General features: G+C 40.1%; 1 protein-coding gene and 1 pseudogene across 6 annotated transcripts in view; one reads left to right on the top strand and one right to left on the bottom strand.

The window, feature by feature from the left end:
- Positions 1–18,438, bottom strand: part of XIAP (X-linked inhibitor of apoptosis) — a 45,147-nt gene extending 26,709 nt beyond the window's left edge. For 3 of the 6 annotated variants that reach the window (XR_003677800.2, XM_007110955.4, XM_007110958.4), the window contains exons 1-3: positions 18,307–18,438; positions 17,915–18,042; positions 17,479–17,648 (exon numbers count right to left, since the gene is read on the bottom strand). The gene's annotated coding sequence lies outside the window, so the exon portion shown is untranslated. Of the gene's footprint in view, positions 1–17,478; positions 17,649–17,692; positions 17,853–17,914; positions 18,043–18,306 lie in introns of those variants that run through there. The other 3 variants (XM_007110956.4, XM_007110957.4, XM_028482216.2) reach the window with 3 other exon arrangements.
- On the top strand, positions 29–4,493 carry LOC102978108 (partitioning defective 6 homolog beta-like; annotated as a pseudogene).
- Positions 18,439–19,263: the final 825 nt, after the last annotated feature.

Below are 19,263 nucleotides of genomic sequence, written 5' to 3'. Positions count from 1 at the left end.
CAGAAAAACAAACAACCCAAGCCAAAAAAGGGCGGAAGACCTAAATAGACATTTCTCCAAAGAAGATATACAGATTGCCAACAAACACATGAAAGGATGCTCAACATCACTAGTCATTAGAGAAATGCAAATCAAAACCACAAAGAGGTACCACCTCACACCAGTCAGCATGGCCATCATCAAACAATCTACAAACAATAAATCATGGAAAGGGTGTGGAGAAAAGGGAACCCTCTTGCACTGTTGGTGGGAATGTAAAGTGATACAGCCACTATGGAGAACAGTATGCAGGTTCCTTAAAAAGATAAAAATAGAACTGCCATATGACCCAGCAATCCCACTACTGGGCATATACCCTGAGAAAACCGTAATTCAAAAAGAGTCATGTACCACAACGTTCATTGCAGCACTATTTACAATAGCCAGGACATGGAAGCAACCTAAGTGTCCATCGAAAGATGAATGGATAAAGATGTGGCACATATACACAATGGAATATCACTCAGCCATAAAAAGAAACGAAATTGAGCTATCTGTAGTGAGGTGGATGTACCTAGAGTCTGTCATACAGTGAAGTAAGTCAGAAAGAGAAAAGCAAATACCATATGCTAACACATACATATGGAATCTAAAAAAAATGGTTTTAATGAACCTAGGGGCAGGACAGGAATAAAGACCCAGAGGTAGAGATTGGACCTGAGGACACGGGGAGGGGGAAGGGTAAGCTGGGACGAAGTGAAAGAGTAGCATTGACATATATACACTACCAAATGTAAAATGAATAGCTAGTGGGAAGCAGCTGCACAGTACAGGGAGATCAGCTCGTGCTTTGTGACCACCTAGAGGGGTGGGATAGGGAGGGTGGGAGGGAGATGCAAGAGGGAGGGGATATGGGGATATATGTATACATATAACTGATTCACTTTGTTATACAGCAGAAACTAATACAACATTGTAAAGCAATTATACTCCAATAAAGATGTTAAAAAAAAAAAGCAAAACACTCAGTTACACGTAACTTGTTACAGTAGCTATAGGAAACTAACTCACGTTGTTTCTATTTCTTTTTGGTTAGACGCTGCCTAAATGTTGAGGATTTCTTTTAATTTCTCTAGTTACGTTCCTCTTTGGACAAGTGAGTATAATTTAACCAACTGGATTTCACCTAACATCTACATCTGTCAAGCAACTGGGACTGCTAATATATTGCCAGTGCATGTTAGCCAAGTAGTACCTATTTAAAATAGGACTGAGATTACTTTTATAGCATAACAAGTTAATTTTAAAAGTTACGACTGTTTTAAAGCACAGAAAACCTTTTATTCTAAGAGGGAAAGAATTTTAAAAATTCCTGGGGAGGGGCTTACCTGGTGGCACAGTGGTTAAGAATCCACCTGCCAATGCAGGGGACACGGGTTCGAGCCCTGGTCCGGGAAGATCCCACATGCTGCGGAGCAACTAAGCCCGTGTGCCGCAACTACTGAGGCTGCGCTCTAAGCCTGTGAGCCACAACTACTGAAGCCCGCGCACCTAGAGCCCGTGCTCTGCAACAAGAGAAGCCACAGCAATGAGAAGCCCATGCACTGCAACGAAGAGTAGCCCCTCCTTGCCACAACTAGAGAAAGCCCGTGCGTGCAGCAGCGAAGACCCAATGCAGCCAAAAATAAAATAAATTTTTTTAAAAATGTTAAAAAAAAATAAAAGGCTTAATAACTTCAAAGAAAAAAATAAAACATACATATACCTGTACAAATACATACACACAGTATACGTGTGTGTGTGGGTGTGTATTTATTTAGCCTAGTCAGCTGGGTAAAGATAGCCATGGGCATGTGCCAAGGAGAGGAGACTGACTGCTTCTCTAGCAATAATGCGGGAATATGGGGAGTTGGAGGGGAGAAAAAAACACATGGAAAACCCACTTACCTGGTATTTGCACACAATACAAAAGTTTCTATTTCCCTCAGGTTTTTATTATTAAAGTCAAATATATAGAACAAAGGTTATTTTAAATGGGAAAAGGATATAAAGTAGGATGTACATCTGACTGCAACTGTGTGAAAATATATACTCATGGACAAATCTGGAGGTAATTTTTAATATATGGGTAAAATATGTTAGCTAAGGTGACAGGATTATAGGTGACCTTTTTCTCCAAAATGTCTTTAATAATATTTTTACTTAAAGTCTCTCCGGTTAGCACCACTGGCCTGGGTCAGGAGCCTGGTCATGGGGAAGGCAGCTGAGAGCAAAGAGGTGGATGGGCTAGTTGCCCCCTCATCCTCCTCCACCAGGGTTCTGAAGTCACCAAAGCAGAGGGAGGCAAGATGGAGTTGTGTCTCCACTTGCACCACAGACAGGCTGCCCCAGCCACCCTGTGGAGCTCAGCATTGAGACCCAAGCCACCTCTGCAGGTGCGTTTGGTGAGTTGCAGGCTCCTGGGCTGCAGCCCCTGCACTCAGCATGAGGGCGGCTGCCAGGGCATCCTGGAGAAGAGCAGGTTTGGCACTGAATTTCATCAGTTTTTGATAGAAAGTGCGAAACTTGGACATTTTGAGGCGTTTTATGGATTACTGCAACATGTTCATAAGATATCTAATGTTGACATTTTATTAGGCTATACAGACATCCAGGGATACTTACTATCTATAAATAAAGATGATAATTATCACATAACTGCTTCAACAACCAACCTGCTGCTTAGGATTTTTACACAGAAAAAAGGAAGAAGTAAACAGTGCCATTGGTACAGACATGCTAATGAAGAAGGAAAATGTTTTAACCAATGTTCTGTCAACCACAGAAAAAAGCCAGATCTAGTAAGTGGTATGCACCAAGACTTCAGATGCGTGTCTTCTATTACAGATGTTGACATTCCCCCAGAAACACACCATAGGATTAGTTCATCTTTACAAACACAACACTGAACATTCCCTAGGGACTCTATAGCTGGGATGGTTTCATTCTAAGGGAGACACTACATGGCTTAGAGAAGGTCCCAGGGATCTTTTGTGTGTGTGTGTGTGTGCTATTTTTGTTTTTTTTTAAATTTTTTGGCCATGCTGTGTGGCATGTGGGATCATAGTTCCCCGAGCAGGGATTGAACCTGCATTGGAACACAGAGTCTTAACTGCTGGACCGAAGTCCCTTCCTCCCCCCGCCCCCCGCAGGGATCTTTATATCCTGGCTTATTCCAGGAGGTCTGGCTCGCAGCACAGGACTATATTGGCTGTTAATGAAGTTTTAGATGTTAATGGTATAGAAGTTTCAGGGAAGAGTTTTGATCAAGTAATAGGATGACTGCAAACAGCTACAACCTCATCATAATAGAAGGCAAGTAAACAGGAGAATAACATTAGGACAGTAGGACTTCCGGCAGCTCTAGCCAATCTACTGATAATAGCTTTCTTGGCTATCCACAGCAGATTGAACCAAACATTAAGCCAAAGGATGAAGATGACATTATTACCGAAGACGGCGGTGTGCCACACTAGATTCCTAAAGCTGTTCCAACTATCGAAAGACTGGAAATGGTTAACCCAAACAGAACAAACCCAGTTTTGAGTCTGGACAGAATAGTTTTATTCCGTCTAACTAAATGAGTTTAGCACCCCTAGCAAATGGTACAAACAGAATTTGAAACACATGTTCCAGATCAAAGACTCTTAGAAGACGGAACAATCATAACATCATGAAACCATCGTTTGAATGTTTTCTGAGTGAGGATGTCACAGGACTTGCAAATTTGGGGAGTTTAAGAACTTTTAAACCTCTGAGCCAATGACCTGGAATAGGCATGAGAACAATAATGTTGTAAGTTTAAAATGTTCTTAAAATAAATAGAAACAGAAAATAGATTAGTGGTTGCTTACAGCTGGGAGAGGAGGGGAATGGGGAATAACTGCAAATGGTTACTGACTGGGTTTCTTTTTGGAGTAATGAAAATATTCTAAATTAGATTGTAATGGTGGTTGTGTAACTCTGAGTATACTAAAATCACTGAACTGTACACCTTAAAATTAATTTATGGTATGTGAATTATATCTCAATAAAGCTGTTTAAATGCTTTTCAAATAGTAGTTTGGTAATTGTTAGTACAAACTTTGGTGGATCAGAGGTGATTTTAAGTCTAAAACAAAGGGAGCTCTGCTAATCAAATTATATGCTTTTGATATGGAAAACTAGATGCTACAGTACATTTTCAGAAGTATATGAGAGGACTAAATTATTTCTGTTTGAAGTGGTTAAATATTTAACCTGTTACAAAGATTCCAGTTAGTTTTTCCTTTAACCACATTCTTTAAATTTTAATGTGAAGTCTGATTCTCTTTTGGTATTCTGAGGACCTCAGTTCTTGTGTACCCAGTATTTTATTTCTTAATGTTGTTCTTTTGTCGCTAATTGTTACAAATCATTTTCTGAAATGCATTATTTTCTTACTTCTAAGAAATCAAACCAATTGGCTGTTCTTAGGAGTTTCTTTCCACATTATGAAGCACTGAAGCTATGTTCCTAAATTATGAAATTCTGTGACAGTTTTTCACATTGATGTTTGTCTAGCCTATAGATTATGTATTTATAAAATAATTCCAAATAGGTATAATTTATGTTTTAAAATGCAGTTAATTTCATTGACTCTGGTAATATAGGAGACACTCTCCTTTAATTCTTATCCTCATTCCTAATCTCATTGAAAGCATTCCTTTTGTTTTGGATGTGTGTATCTATATATATGTTGGTAGGCTTTTGAACTTTTTAAATGTTCATATGGTCTCCAACTTACAGTGGTTTGACTTATGATTTTTCCAGTTTATAATGGTGCAAAAGTGATACGCATTCAGTAGAAATCTTACTTCGAATTTTGACCTTTTCCTGGGCTAGCACAGTTTGATACTCTGTAGTGATGCTGGGCAGCACGGCGAGCCACAGCTCCCAGTCAGCCCAGGAGATCACGAGGGTCAATAACTGATATACTCATAACTTTTCTGTACCCTACAACCATTCCATTTTCACTTTCAGTACGGTATTTGATAAATTACATGAGACATTCCACACTTTAGTATAAAATAGGCTTTGCGTTACATGATTTTGCCCAACTGTAAGCTAATGTTAAGTGTTCTGAGCACATTTAAAGTAGGCTAGGCTAAGCTATGACGTTTGGTAGGTTAGGTGTATTAAATGAATCTTCAGCTTATGATACTTTCAACTTAGGATGGTTTTATTGGGATGTAACCTCATTGTAAGTTGAGGAAGATCTGTATTCAAGAAGTGGAAATTGTTTTGGATATAAAATGCACTTAGATTAAAAGGTTTTTACACACAGGACAAACCTGTGCACTTTTTTTGTGCAAAGATTTTGGATTTTCTTCAGTGGGATTATTCTGGGAACACTGCCTACACTTTAAGAGAAAGCTGTGGTATTTACCACTGACAAGTAAGGTTTATCTACATTATTTTCATTAGGCTATTTATTTCCCACACATCCACTTAGAACAAGTAAGTGTAAGGCTGTGAACTTTCATTCTTTACCTGATTTCTTTGGCATTTAATCATTGTACAATGTGCATAAGCACTACAGTATGCATGTACATAGAAATTAAGAATATTATGAAGTTCCCTGTGGTTTATAGATAATTCCCCCCAAAATTATTAGTTTATCTTATAATAGGGCTAGTATGGATGCCTTTGTAACAGTTGTGTGCTATTAAAACAATGAAGGATCAAATGATTCCCTTTTAAAGGATAGCTTCTCTAAATGGTTAAAAAAATATGAAGAAATAAATTCTTGATTAATTGAAAAATACTCTCTAATGTTAAAGCAATAGAAAAAAAAATCCCATGCAGGGAAATATTTTTGTGAGATTTAATATCAGAACACTACTCAGAAATGTATTTAAGTATTAAGCTTTCTAATAAAAATCTTACTTGAAATGAAAATTAACAGTAATTTCTTAAAGTGACTACTATTTCGTAGTCAATTATTACAGTGTAAGTAACTTAAAAAAACAATCTATCCCATAATATCATAAGTTTCAGTTATCACGGCATCTTAGAACAAAATAAGCAAGCAGTTTTATATGTGTACAAGACACTGAAGAAAGTAATTTTGAAGATTAATATAAATTTAATTATTTAAGATGGTATACTAGGGAACTATCTCTGATGACTGAAAGTTAACAATTACAAATACTTATTAAATCTTTTAAAGTCAAAGTAACACCTGAATAACAAATCACTGTTCTTAACAAATAAGCAGCAAAACCTTTAGTCTTTTTCTATTGAGCTCATAGATGTCTACAACCTGTCTGTGTTTCACCCTTATGGTCTCTGGAAGAAATTCATTCAGTCACTATAGACTCATTTAATGAACTAAAAATACTCATCATCCCTGCAACCAAGGGCTTTGCTAATCTCTCATCATGAAAAAGCATTTCTTAAGTAACTATATATTAAGTAACTATATTGACGAGGCACATTAAAAGGGAATTAAATGATTGTTATGGCTTGAACTGTGTCCCCTCAAAACTATGTTGAATGTGACCTTATTTGGATATAGGGTCCTTGCAGATATAATCAAGTTCAGACAAGGTCATTAGGATGCCCTCATCCAATACGACTGATATTCTTGTAGGAAAAGGAGAAGAAACACAGGAAAGATGGCCATGTGAAGACAGAGGCAGACTCTGGAGTGATGATGTACTGACGAACCGAGGAACACCAAGGATCAATGGCAACACCAGAAGCTAAGAGAAAGCCATGGAACAGGTTCTCCCCAGCACCTTCACAGACAGCATGGCCCTGCCAACACCTTGATTTTGGATGTCTAGCTACCAGAACTGTGAGAAAATTAATTTCTTATTTTTTTCTTTTTTTGGCTGTGCCGTGCGGCATGTGGGATCTTAGTTCCCCGACCAGGCATCAAACCCGGGCCTCCTGCAGTGGAAGCGCGGTTTTAACCACTGGACTACCAGGGAAGTCCCTGAATTTCTGTTGTTTTAAGTCACTCAGTTTGCAGTACTTTATTATGGCAGCCCTAAGAAACTAATATTGGGTTGGCCAAAAAGTTCATTTGGGTTTTTCCGTAAGAGCATACGGAAAAACCTGAAAGAACTTTTTGGCCAACCCAATACAATGATGTTAAAAAAATGACAAAAATTAAGCAAACAATATAACCCTATTAGCTCCCACTGCAGTACTACCATGCTAACTGAAACACATTATGTAATTAAATAAGGGCACCTGTTGAAAACTCAGAAAACATGTTTTTAGAATCTCATCTATGACATCTTTCCTGATTCCTCCATTCAAAACCCTAGTAGAATGACTACTCTTTGTGCCCACACTATACCCTCTAAATAATTTGCTGAGGGGGCTTCCCTGGTGGTCCAGTGGTTAAGACTCCATGCTTCCACTGCAGGGGGCACAGGTTCAATCCCTGGTCGGGGAACTAAGATCCCACATGCTGTGCAGTGCGGAAAGAGAGAGAAAGAGAGAGAAAGGGTAAAAGAAAGAAAGAGAGAAAGGAAGAGAGAAAGAAAGAAAGAAGGAAAAAGAAAGAAAGAGAGAGAGAAAGGAAGAAAGAAAGGAAGAAAAATAGCTGAGGAGCCAAGTTGTACTAGAACAAGACTGAATAATTTCTGCCTGTGTGTGTTTGTAGGTATACCTATATGTACGTTGTTTGAAGGAAGGTCCTTTATAGCAAGGGCTCTGTCTCATCACATTTGTATTCCCAATGCCTAAAGCAATGAGTGACACACAGTAGTGCTTCATCAACGTTCGGCAAAAGAATGAATGCTGGAGCACCTCTATTAGGTCACTGCTGTAACTATCCCACATCCCACCCACCACCTCCACTGGACTCTTGAGATCACTGTGAGGACTAAAAATTGGTAATATGCCATTGTGCCCAGGAAATGTGACCGAACTAGGAAATATATGCATACCAAGCAAACAGTACAACTCAGTGATAAAAACCTATACTAAAATCACATTTCAAAAATATAAGATTTGTAAAACTTTCCATAGTAACACCATAAAAATCTTATATGTGCTAAGCCAAAACACCATCATAATTTAAAATTTATGTTAATATTCTCCCTTTGCTCATTATACGTAGAAATATTGTAAGATTTTTCTCATCAGTTGCTTTTTTCCCCTACAGAGGATCCAGCATAGAGATCTTGTCAAACAAGCAACATTCTCCTTGACCCAGTGGAGGTCAATCCCTCTTTTTTTTTTTTTTTTTTTTAACGATTTATCTATTATTTTTTAAATTTATTTTTGGCTGTGTTGGGTCTTAGTTGTGGCACGTGGGATCTTTCATTGCGGCGCACGGGCTCTTTGTTGCGGTGCATGGCTTTCTCTAGTTGTGGCGTGCGGGTTTTCTTTTCTCTAGTTGTGGCGCACAGGCTCCAGGGTGCGTGGGCTCTGTAGTTGTAGCGTGGGGTTTCCAGAGCACATGGGCTCTGTAGCTTGCAGCACGCAGGCTCTCTAGTTGAGGTGCACAAGCTCAGTAGTTGTGGCGTGGCGGGCTTAGTTGCCCTGTGGCATGTGGGATCTTAGTTCCCTGACTAGGGATCAAACCCGAGTCCCATGCATTGGAGGGCAGATTCTTTATCACTGGACCACCAGGGAAGTCTCTCAATCCCTCTTTTAATGATCTTAAAGTGTTAGTTCCCTGCTTAGAAATAGCATTTTGATTTACAAAGCTGTAGTATCTAAGAAATGTATCTACGTAAATGTGACACAGTATAAAAAAGCTGTATTTTAAAAATGACACGCCCTAAACAAAAAGGGTATATATATATATATATATACATATATATACATACACATATATATGTGTATATATATGATTTTTTAAATTCAGCTTTTATACTATGATACATTTACATAAAAATTCAACTTTTAGGACTTCCCCGGTGGTGCAGTGGTTAAGAATCCACCTGCCAATACAGGGGACACGGGTTCGATCCCTGGTCTGGGAAGATCCCACATGCCGCAGAGCAACTAAGCCCGTGTGCCACAACTCCTGAGCCTGAGCTCTAGAGCCTGTGAGCCACAACTACTGAAGCACAGGCACCTAGAGCCTGTGCTCCACAACAAGAGAAGCCACCACAATGAGAAGCCCCCGCACAGCAACAAAGACCCAATGCAGCCAAAATAAATAAATAAATAAAATTAAAAATTCAACTTTTAGTCAAATTGTTCATTTACACTACTAGGTTCTTCAAACTATGAAGTGTATTTTCATTTAACCTTAAGTTAAATGGTCAATAAAACATTTTTGAGGTTAATTACATTCAATCAAATCAAAAGTTCTCTCCCTAAAATTAAGCACTAGAGCCATTCAAATAACTGAATGGCATTAATGAGCACTTAGCCCATAAGCTCAGTCAATAACATCAACTTATTAACACTGCTGCCTACAATATATGCTTGATCATGAAGCCTACTTCTGTAAACACCTGAAAGGCCATACTGAGAATCCACAAAGGGAGTATCAATTACATGTTCTATACTTAATTTAGAAAGTGATAGTAATACTTAAATTTGAGCCCAGACCTCCAATATTTGCCAAATTATTTATAATAATTAACTCCACAGGTACAGTTCTCTCAGAATGGACCCACAGTAAGGTATTCCCTCATCTTTTCCTCCGTTTTTTTTTTCTCTCATCTTTTTCGACAAATTGCAGGAATGTGTTCCCCAAAAGAATGTTTTGCATGAAGAATACACGGGTTTGGGCTCAAGAATTCACTCAAGATAATAAAAAGGCTCACGATCACTAGTATCCCCTCTTCCATTTTACTGAAAACTGTTCAGAACTTAAAGACAATTTACAGTGCTCGTTAATCAAGTCTTTGAGTCAAAAACAAACCATCTATATAACCCAAACTGTAGATCCATAGCACAGATTAATACTATTTATGCCTATTCAGAGTCTAGATTAAAATCTTTGCTAAAATCAGAACAGGGAGAAAAACAAAATCTCATGATGGATATCAAACCCAATATTTAATACAAACAACTGTTTTCCTTTTTAAAAGAGAGGGGAAAAAGAATCCTACTATCCAGGCTGTGAATACTTTAATATGTTTATCCTTTAAGAACCTTTTCTGTGTGCGTGTAACACATGCACGTTATAAATATTTCTAAAGGGGATTTATAGTATACAGTATTTTTATAATTTGCTTTTTTCTATTTAATAATGTATCATAAGCATCTCTCCACATCAATTTTTATCTAGATTAGAACATTATTTTAAATGGATGACTAGTACCTGACTGTATGAATGTATTTATCATAACCTCACCAATTCCATATTGCTGAACATTAATTTTAGATGTATATTTTTAAAAAGAGGGGCTTCCCTGGTGGCGCGGTGGTTGCGCGTCCGCCTGCCGATGCAGGGGAACCGGGTTCGCGCCCCGGTCTGGGAGGATCCCACGTGCCGCGGAGCGGCTGGGCCCGTGAGCCATGGCCGCTGGGCCTGCGCGTCCGGAGCCTGTGCCCCGCAACGGGAGAGCCCGCGGCAGAGGGAGGCCCGCCATACCACAAAGAAAAATAATAATAATAATAATAAAAAGAGAAAATACACACATGATCAAATAATTCGAGAGGTACAAAAGCTGCATCCATTCCACCCCTTATACCTTAAACCTCTGGTTCCCTTCCTAGAAGCAGTCACTCTTACCAGTTTCTTCTGCATTCCTCCAGAGATAGGTTTTAAAAAACACAAATGGGCTTCCCTGGTGGCGCAGTGGTTGAGAGTCCGCCTGCTGATGCAGGGGACGCGGGTTCGTGCCCCGGTCCAGGAAGATCCCACATGCCGCAGAGCGGCTGGGCCCGTGAGCCACGGCCGCTGAGCCTGCATGTGCGGAGCCTGTGCTCCACAACAGGAGAGGCCACAACAGTGAGAGGCCCGCGTACCGCAAAATAAAAAACCAAAAAAACCAAAAAAACCCCAAAAAAAAACCAAACAAAAAACCCCACAAATGTCGGACTTCCCTGGTGGCACAGTGGTTAAGAATCAGCCTGCTAATGCAGGGGACATGGGTTCTAGCTCTGGCCCAGGAAGATCCTGCATGCCATGGAGCAACTAAGCCCGTGCACCACAACTACTGAGCCTGCGCTGTAGAGCCTGCGAGCCACAACTACTGAAGCCCGCGCACCTAGAGTCCGTGCTCCGCAACAAGAGAAGCCACCCGCTCGCTGCAACTAGAGAAAGCCCGTGTGCAGCAACAAAGACCCAATGCAGCGAAAAATAAAACAAATTAAAAAAACCCCACATATGTTAACATATTCTATATATATACAGTTATGCACCTTCATTGCTGGACATTTATAAAGCTAACAATTTTTTGCTATTATAAAGAATGTTGGAGTGAATATCCTGTTTATTTGCTTTTAACATCAATATTAAGTGGTCTCAAACAGGAGTGTATCCTGTCACCATCTATTTTTAATCTATCTTGTTTTTGACTGAGAATAGTCTTAAGAAAAAGCTTCAAAGCACTTATTAATCTACGATGAACATCTCTATAGAAAATAGACAAATTTACAAATGGCAAATACTAATGGCCAACAAACGTATGCAAAAATGTTAAATATCATTAGTAATCAAAGAAATAAACACTTTAAAAGATACCATTTTTGTCCTGTTTGGCAGAGATTGCCATCACTACCAACAATAAAAAATCCAGCAGTGAAGGTATGGGACAATAGGCACTCTTGCTGGTGGAACTAAAAACTGGTACACCTTTTCTAGAAAGCAATCTGACAATATATTCTAAAAGTCTTAAAATATATGATCAGTTTCTGAACCAGCCATTCTAGTACTAAGCATTAATGCTAAGGAAATGATCAGTATATATAAGGATAATACAGTGCTATTTATAAAAGCAAAAAAACTCAATTCTAACAAAAGAGAACAACACTTTGGTAATGTGTATACTACAGGTTGTAGAACAATACTAAAGAACACAGATATGTGTTCATGATGTTGTATTAGGTGAAATGAGCTGGCTATAAACCAGTATTGCTCAGTATGATCCCAATTATAAAAAATGCCGATATAGGAAAGACTTAGGCTAAATTACACATCAAAATTCTACTGTGGTTATTATCTCTGTGCACTGGGATTATTGGTTTTTATTTTCTTCTTTGTGGTTTTCTTAATTTTCTAAATTTTATCCAGCAAATATATTAGATTCTAATCAAAAGAAAAAAGCAGTTGGACTCTTGATTAGTCAAGGTGCCTTATATAATTCTGCCCAGCAGGCTGGGGGTGTTATTTGGCTATTTGCCATGTGACAATGCTTCCTTCATCTGTGAATAAACTGGCCCAGTAAGCTATCAATAGCAGGGCCTGCTATTGCAAGGTTTTGGCTCTTCCTTCACAGAAGATAATTTTTATAACTTATTACAAGGAGAGGGAAGAATATACTCTTAGGTCCTTATCTTTTTGCCTATCCTGAGAATTTCTGCCAACTTGATACTTTGTAATATCACTGTCAAACATCAGGTTAAAAAAAAAAAAGAGGATACAGGTCAACTCCCAGAGATAAAAGCAGTAACCACGTCATGTCCACAGTGGTTGGCCATGAACACATGCCTTCTGGTTCACTGCCTGGGTGGCAGTAAATCATTAGCAGAGAGGGCTGAGAAACACAGGTAATAATAATACCTGACTGCTACTTACTGTTAACTTGAGTTGAAAATAAAAGATTTCATTGAAAAATGTTCTGAGCGATGTCTATCCCTGGAGTTCTAAACTTGTTCACTCAATGCCTTAAAAAAATAATAAACTGGACTTCCCTGGTGGTGCAGTAGTTAAGAATCTGCCTGCCAATGCAGGTGACATGGGTTCAATCCCTGCTCCAGGAAAATCCCGCATGCCGCGGAGCAACTAAGCCCGTGCGCCACAACTACTGAGCCTGTGCTCTATAGCCCGCGTGCCACAACTACTAAAGCCCACGTGCCTAGAGCCTGTGCTCCGCAACAAGAGAAGCCACCACAATGAGAAGCTCACACACCACAATGAGGAGTAGCCCCCTCTAGCCACAACTAGAGAACGCCTGCGCATAGCAATGAAGACCCAATGCAGCCAAAAATAAATAAATAAATTTATAAAATAATAATAATAATAATAAATTAATTTGGGGGACTGGTAAGAAAGGAGTCTTCCCTGATCCTTGGCCAAAAAAAATTTCCCTAAAATAATTTTTACAAAAGGGCAGCTCAGAATCAAGTACACTGAAAAGTAAAATCATTATATTTTGTAGACATCCACAAGCAAAACTTGTTCAACCTAATTTACTTATATTTGTAATGAACAGGATAATAGAAATCACTCTTTCATTTTAAGACAAGAAAACTAAAGCATAAGGAAGTTAAATGAATCGACTAAGGCCACAGAATCTGGAACTTATTCTGTTTAATACTCATCCAGATAACTTATTCTGACAGAGTGATTAGGATGCAGTACTGAAAAAAATCAGATGGTTCCACAAGTGCTATTCTGAGGTTCTTTTGATGGATGATTTGGTGAATGGGTACTACCTACCGTAGATCTTTCTCAGAATCAAGTATTCTCTTCCATGATCATGTTGGGATCTCAAGCAAGTGATGAAACAAGTGCTTGATAAAAGCCAACATCTTTTCTTTTTCCCAGTAAAAATATTTTGTCCTATCTAAAAGACACTCTGTTGTCTACAAGCAAACATTCAGTAGGTTTGTCTTCCACTGGGCTTGAGTTAAAAAATGACAACAAAGGAAACTGCCACAAGTGACTATAAGGCAAATTAAAACAGTACAACATATTTAATGAATGCTCATGTGTTCTAAACACTGTCTATAAACTAATTTTCATTTCCTTTCACCCCATCATTTTAGCTATATGTATTTTCTCTAATCTACTAAAACATGCTGGATTGAAACTAAGTTTCTAATCCTATTTGTTTTTTGTTTGTTTGTTTGTTTTTTTGTGGTACGCGGGCCTCTCACTGCTGTGGCCTCACCCGTTGCAGAGCACAGGCTCCGGCTGCGCAGGCTCAGCGGCCATGGCTCACGGGCCCAGCCGCTCCGCGGCATGTGGGATCCTGCCGGACCGGGGCACGAACCCGCGTCCGCTGCATCGGAAGGCGGACTCTCAACCACTGCGCCACCAGGGAAGCCCCCTATTTGTTTTAACAAGGTCAAAATTTAAACATGAGCTTGTGTGATTCCACAGCAGGCTCCGGACGCGCAGGCTCAGCGGCCATGGCTCACGGGCCCAGCCGCTCCGCGGCATGTGGGATCTTCCCGGACCGGGGCACGAACCCGCGTCCCCTGCATCGGCAGGCGGACTCCCAACCACTGCGCCACCAGGGAAGCCCCAGCCCATCCTCTTTTACCATGTTACCTCTGATAATAACTAAAATATGTAATGTGCTTCACAATTTAGAATTTTTTCATATATGGTAGCTAATTTAACCTACACATCAAACCCCTATTTGAAATATGAGGAAACTGGTTTTCTGACTGGTTGTTACTCATCAAAGATCATGTGGCCTGTAAATGACAGTAAAAAAAGCAAACCCAGTGATTCTGACCAATATAAGTTTAGGAAATTATTACTGGCAGAAAGGGTAGTGAGGTAGAAAATGTTAGGCTCTGTGCCCTTTCAAGGCTTAAAAAATTAGGTAGAGCCATACAAAAGTATATCACATAGCAATATATGCTGAGAAGCCTGTGTTTTGAGGGTCAACAAAATTATTACAGGAATAAGCATAAAAGTTCAAACCATATATAAGTATTTATAGATATGCCAGGGAATACACAGCGGCACCACCTTTGCCCAGTTTAGGAAATCAGCCTTAACTTACTCAGTTCAACTTCTGTCTGACCATCTGAGTTTAAGCTACTCCCAGTCTATGCAGGTAAACCTCACTTTTCACCACAACCCATATCCTTGAAAATACATTATAGAAGCAGATCATAATAGTGAATCACATGTATCCATAACAAAGACTGGGTACCAATCACACCAAATCAAATCTCAAAATGTATTAAATAGCAGAGCTACAACTGTACCATAATTAAAAATAATAAAAGTCCACACCAAGTCCTACAAAATGGACATAAATATGCTCTTATCACACAAAGGACAACCTATTAAGTACACACAAAGTAGATAAAACATATAGTCTGGCCTCAAATTCTTACGGTAGATACATTTATTTTATAATATATAATATTCCAAATGCTCTTTTCATGTTTTGAATTAAGTGGAATAAATATACTTAAAAATTTATGAAAAAGAAAAAAGAAACATGGAGGCAACGAGGTTGAGTGATTTGCTCACAATCCCACAGCTAATCGGAAACAAAGCCAACACAAGAACTCAGGCTTTCAATCTAGTGTTCTTTCCACTATACCACATGACCTCTAAGACATGAAAATAATATTTGTTCAATTCAATGTCAATTTATTTTACCACTACTGTTTTTATCTCCTCAAATCTACTCACACAATGACCTTAAACAGTGCTACAGATTACATTCTGTAATACGTAATACTATTACCAGATTAGACCACAGAGACAAACCTTGAGAACTGACAGCTCATGATTATCTCCCATCCTCAAAAAAACAAGGGCATCTATTTTGCCGTATTCATCTTTTGAATTCTACCACATAGTACAATATCTGGCAGATATAGTAGGTGCTCAGTAAGTTGTTTCTTATTTTTTAAATAAATCATAGCACTTTTTTTTTTCTGTAAGCACCAGCTACCAGACTTAAATATGAGACCAAACAAAAACAGTGAAATATCAATAGTTCATATTTGGAGTCTCTTAAGCCTTTATAATATAAACAAACGATTTACTAAACAAGTTAATGTTTACAACCAAATATAAGGGGAACATTTACGTTACTAAAATATTTCAAGCACTATATAAGTTAACTGAGACATTAACTACAATAATTCTTATCTATTGAAATGGGCCTAACTAACCTTTAGTCAGCATTACTTTGTCCCCCTCGTTGGAGTCATCGAATGCACCAGAAAGCAATAAAATTACGGGTGTAGTACAATGGGCACCGGACTAGGACCTAGACTCTAGTCCAAGCTCTGTTAATAATCAGATATATAACCTTGGGCAATTCCCTTTTTGTGTCTTAACCTGTTCATAAAAACAAAAGAGCTGAACTACTAATCACCAGGGACCTTTACAGTCTTAAATTTTTAAAAAATGATTCTTACCCACAAAGATTCTACATTCAGAATTTTTTGTTTCAAATTTGGTATCCTGAATGTTATAATCTGCTACATAATTCAATAATTAAAAGCTTAGCACATTTTCTAAAAATATATAAAGACTAATATTGTTACCTTCTCACATTAGGGGCAATAGGAGCAAACCAAAGAGGAAATATAAGCATCCAATAATCAGGACTGCTTTGCCAGTTGGGCTGACATGAACCACTCTGGATTTTACAATACAAATCACTGATACATAAATACATATATGTATATAAATATATATACACATACCACTGATACTTGCTTATACTGATATACATATATGTGCAAACTTTAAAACTTGTTTTTAGTTATAAAATCAATACTTGTTTATGGTAAGAAATTCAAACAGTACATTAGGTCACATCTAAGGTGCAAAGTAAAAAGCTTCCCACGCCCCTCCACCATCCATAAGTAACCACTGTTAACATTTTTCTTGTGCATCCTTCAAGAAGTTATCTGAGCATACACAAGTAGATGTGTGTGCACGTATAAATCTTTTTAACCTAAACTACTGCCACTTTCTTCTGGCTTCATAGTCATGTTAAATATATTGAAAGAAGGTAGAACAGTTGTATGGCACAAAGCTGTACATGCTTCACAAATGTGCACTGAATACATTTAATTTTCTTGCTTGGAGGCTATGTGGAGCAGTTGTGCAGAAAGAGCAGTGAGCAAGGAGCCAGACAACCTGGGTTCTAATCTAAGCAATGGAGTAGCCTTAGGCAAGCCATGAAATATTCCTGTGCCTTAGTTTCTGCTTTTGTAAAATATCATGCTTGGACTAAGATCCCTTCCAACTCTAAAATGTTGTAATTCTAAGATGGCCGTCTGTAACAGTGTTCTCTTGAACTGGATATAACAAATGTTAAGTAAGAAAAGAGAAGAAAGGAACACTAATAGCAACCTCCAATCTTACAAGAGTAAATTTCTATGTGTCCTTAACTATCAAGGTAGTACATTTGTGACATAAGTAGTGACGTAGTTATATTTGAAAGCAAAGTAGTAGATTATTAAAATCTGATACGTTTTTACGAAGTTTTGATTGACGTTTTTCTTTTTTTGGAGGTGGAGAGGGCTGTTGCTTAGTGTCAGCAATAACCACCCCCCCCTCCTCCCGATTAGAAAACAAGGGTATTATGGAGTTAAAATAATGAAACTGAAAGTTAGACTGAATTTTGTTTTACTCACAGAATATGCTGGGGAGTCGACAAGGGCAGCAAAGGTTGGAAAGAATTACTAGCTAATTTCCTCTTCCGGAAGGTCTTTGGCTCCTATTCTTTCGGTTCACACGCCCTCGCCAGACACACTCCACCCAGCTCCGTACCTGCCACAGGCGTCAGAATGGGGGGAGGAGTCCCCTTTGATCATTAAAAAAAGAAAAAAGTTCTTTGACTCGATTTACCTTAGGGGTCACGGGGTTTACCGAGGCACCCGGGCGGCCTGAGGCCACCCACGCCTTTCTTCCGCAGTCCCGGGAACCTGGGCACCAGGCCCCGGGCCGACCACCTGCGCAGGGCAGGGGCTGCCTTCCCGCCCTCCCCCGCAGCGCGGGGCCCGAGGGGAGGGAGGGGAGAGGAGAGAAGGAAAGGGGAGGGAGGAGGAAGCCCGTACGGGCAGTACCCACCACGCCAGGAGAGCCGGCCTGGATCGGCCCGCGGCGCCCGGAGCAGTGCTGAGGGGAGGATCCTGGAGGAGGGGCGGCCCGAGCCCCAATATGGAAATGCCAACTCCTCTCGGCGGCCAGGCCCCAGCCTGGAAGGAAACGGAAGTCCCTTCATCTCCCTCACTCGCACCCACCAACCCGCCCACTCCCCGGAGGAACCCAGAGTCGGGGAATCCAAAGTGCGTCCACGCCAAGGCCTCAAAGAGACAAGGCACGCAGGGCGGCCCGTCCGTCTCCGGCCCCCGCCGCGCCGCTGGGCCCCTCACGGTCTCCTGGTCTCTGCCCGGCCGCTAGGCCAGCCTCCCACCCAGTAAAGCCCCTCCTTCTTCCCCCTCCGCCATTTTCGAACTTACCCCTCCAGTCCTCGCTTAGCGCTGAGCCCGGCCGGGACTCCGCCGAGGTCCGGCCACTTCCGCGGGGCGGAAAGGGGTAACCGGGACAAACGAAGCCCTGTTCGCCCGTACACCCCACCCCCCCAACTGGAAACCAGAACCTGACGGAGCGGGTGCGCATGCGCAGTGGGCACCTCGCAGTCCCCGCCCCCAGCGCAAATGTTTCCTGCTTTCGCCTCGAGGTGATTTTTCCCACGGTTTTTACCTGCTGAGCTCTGGGGTGGAAGAGTCGGGGAATAGAGGTAAAAGGATGAAAAGACAGAGAAGAGAGCGAACATGTTGAGTTCTTGCTAGAGACCAGGCACTGTGGTCGGCGTGTTCTTTGTTGTAATTTTGACAACCCTCTAAGGTAGGCACTATGAAACCCATTTTAACAGAGGAAATTTGAGGACCAGAAAGGCTAACTGCCCCAATAGCACGCAGCTAATAAATGAGAGAACTGAGATTAGAATATGACCTGTATCCAAGGAGGGAAGGTGAAAGGAAAAAGGAAGACAGTGGGAGCGGGAAAGGGATTGGGAGATGAAGGGAAAATGAATAGGGAAGAAAGAAAGCAGAAGGAAGGAAAACAAAGGAAATCTGTGTACATAAAATGCTGATCATATCCTGGATTTATTTCACATATGCTGTAGGAACCGACAGATGAATCAGACTGACAGATGAATTGTGTTTCAGAAACTTGGGCTCCCTTAACAGGCTAGTGTAGTGAGTTGAGAGGTTCTGAATGAAAATGTTTCATGTCGAGGGGAAGATCATTAAGTATCACCTGGATCCTCAAATGATGCTGACCTTCATGAAATTATTATCCTGATAAGTCAGATCATTGTCATTTCTCTGCTCAAATCCCCTCAATGTAAAAGCCACAGACTTATAATGGCTTACAAAGGCTGTGGTAGCCAGCCACCAAGATGATTTCCA

This window comes from Physeter macrocephalus, chromosome 21, assembly GCF_002837175.3.
Source record: "Physeter macrocephalus isolate SW-GA chromosome 21, ASM283717v5, whole genome shotgun sequence".
Taxonomy (NCBI): Eukaryota; Metazoa; Chordata; class Mammalia; order Artiodactyla; family Physeteridae; genus Physeter; species Physeter macrocephalus.
This window is presented reverse-complemented; position numbering and strand designations above follow the sequence as displayed.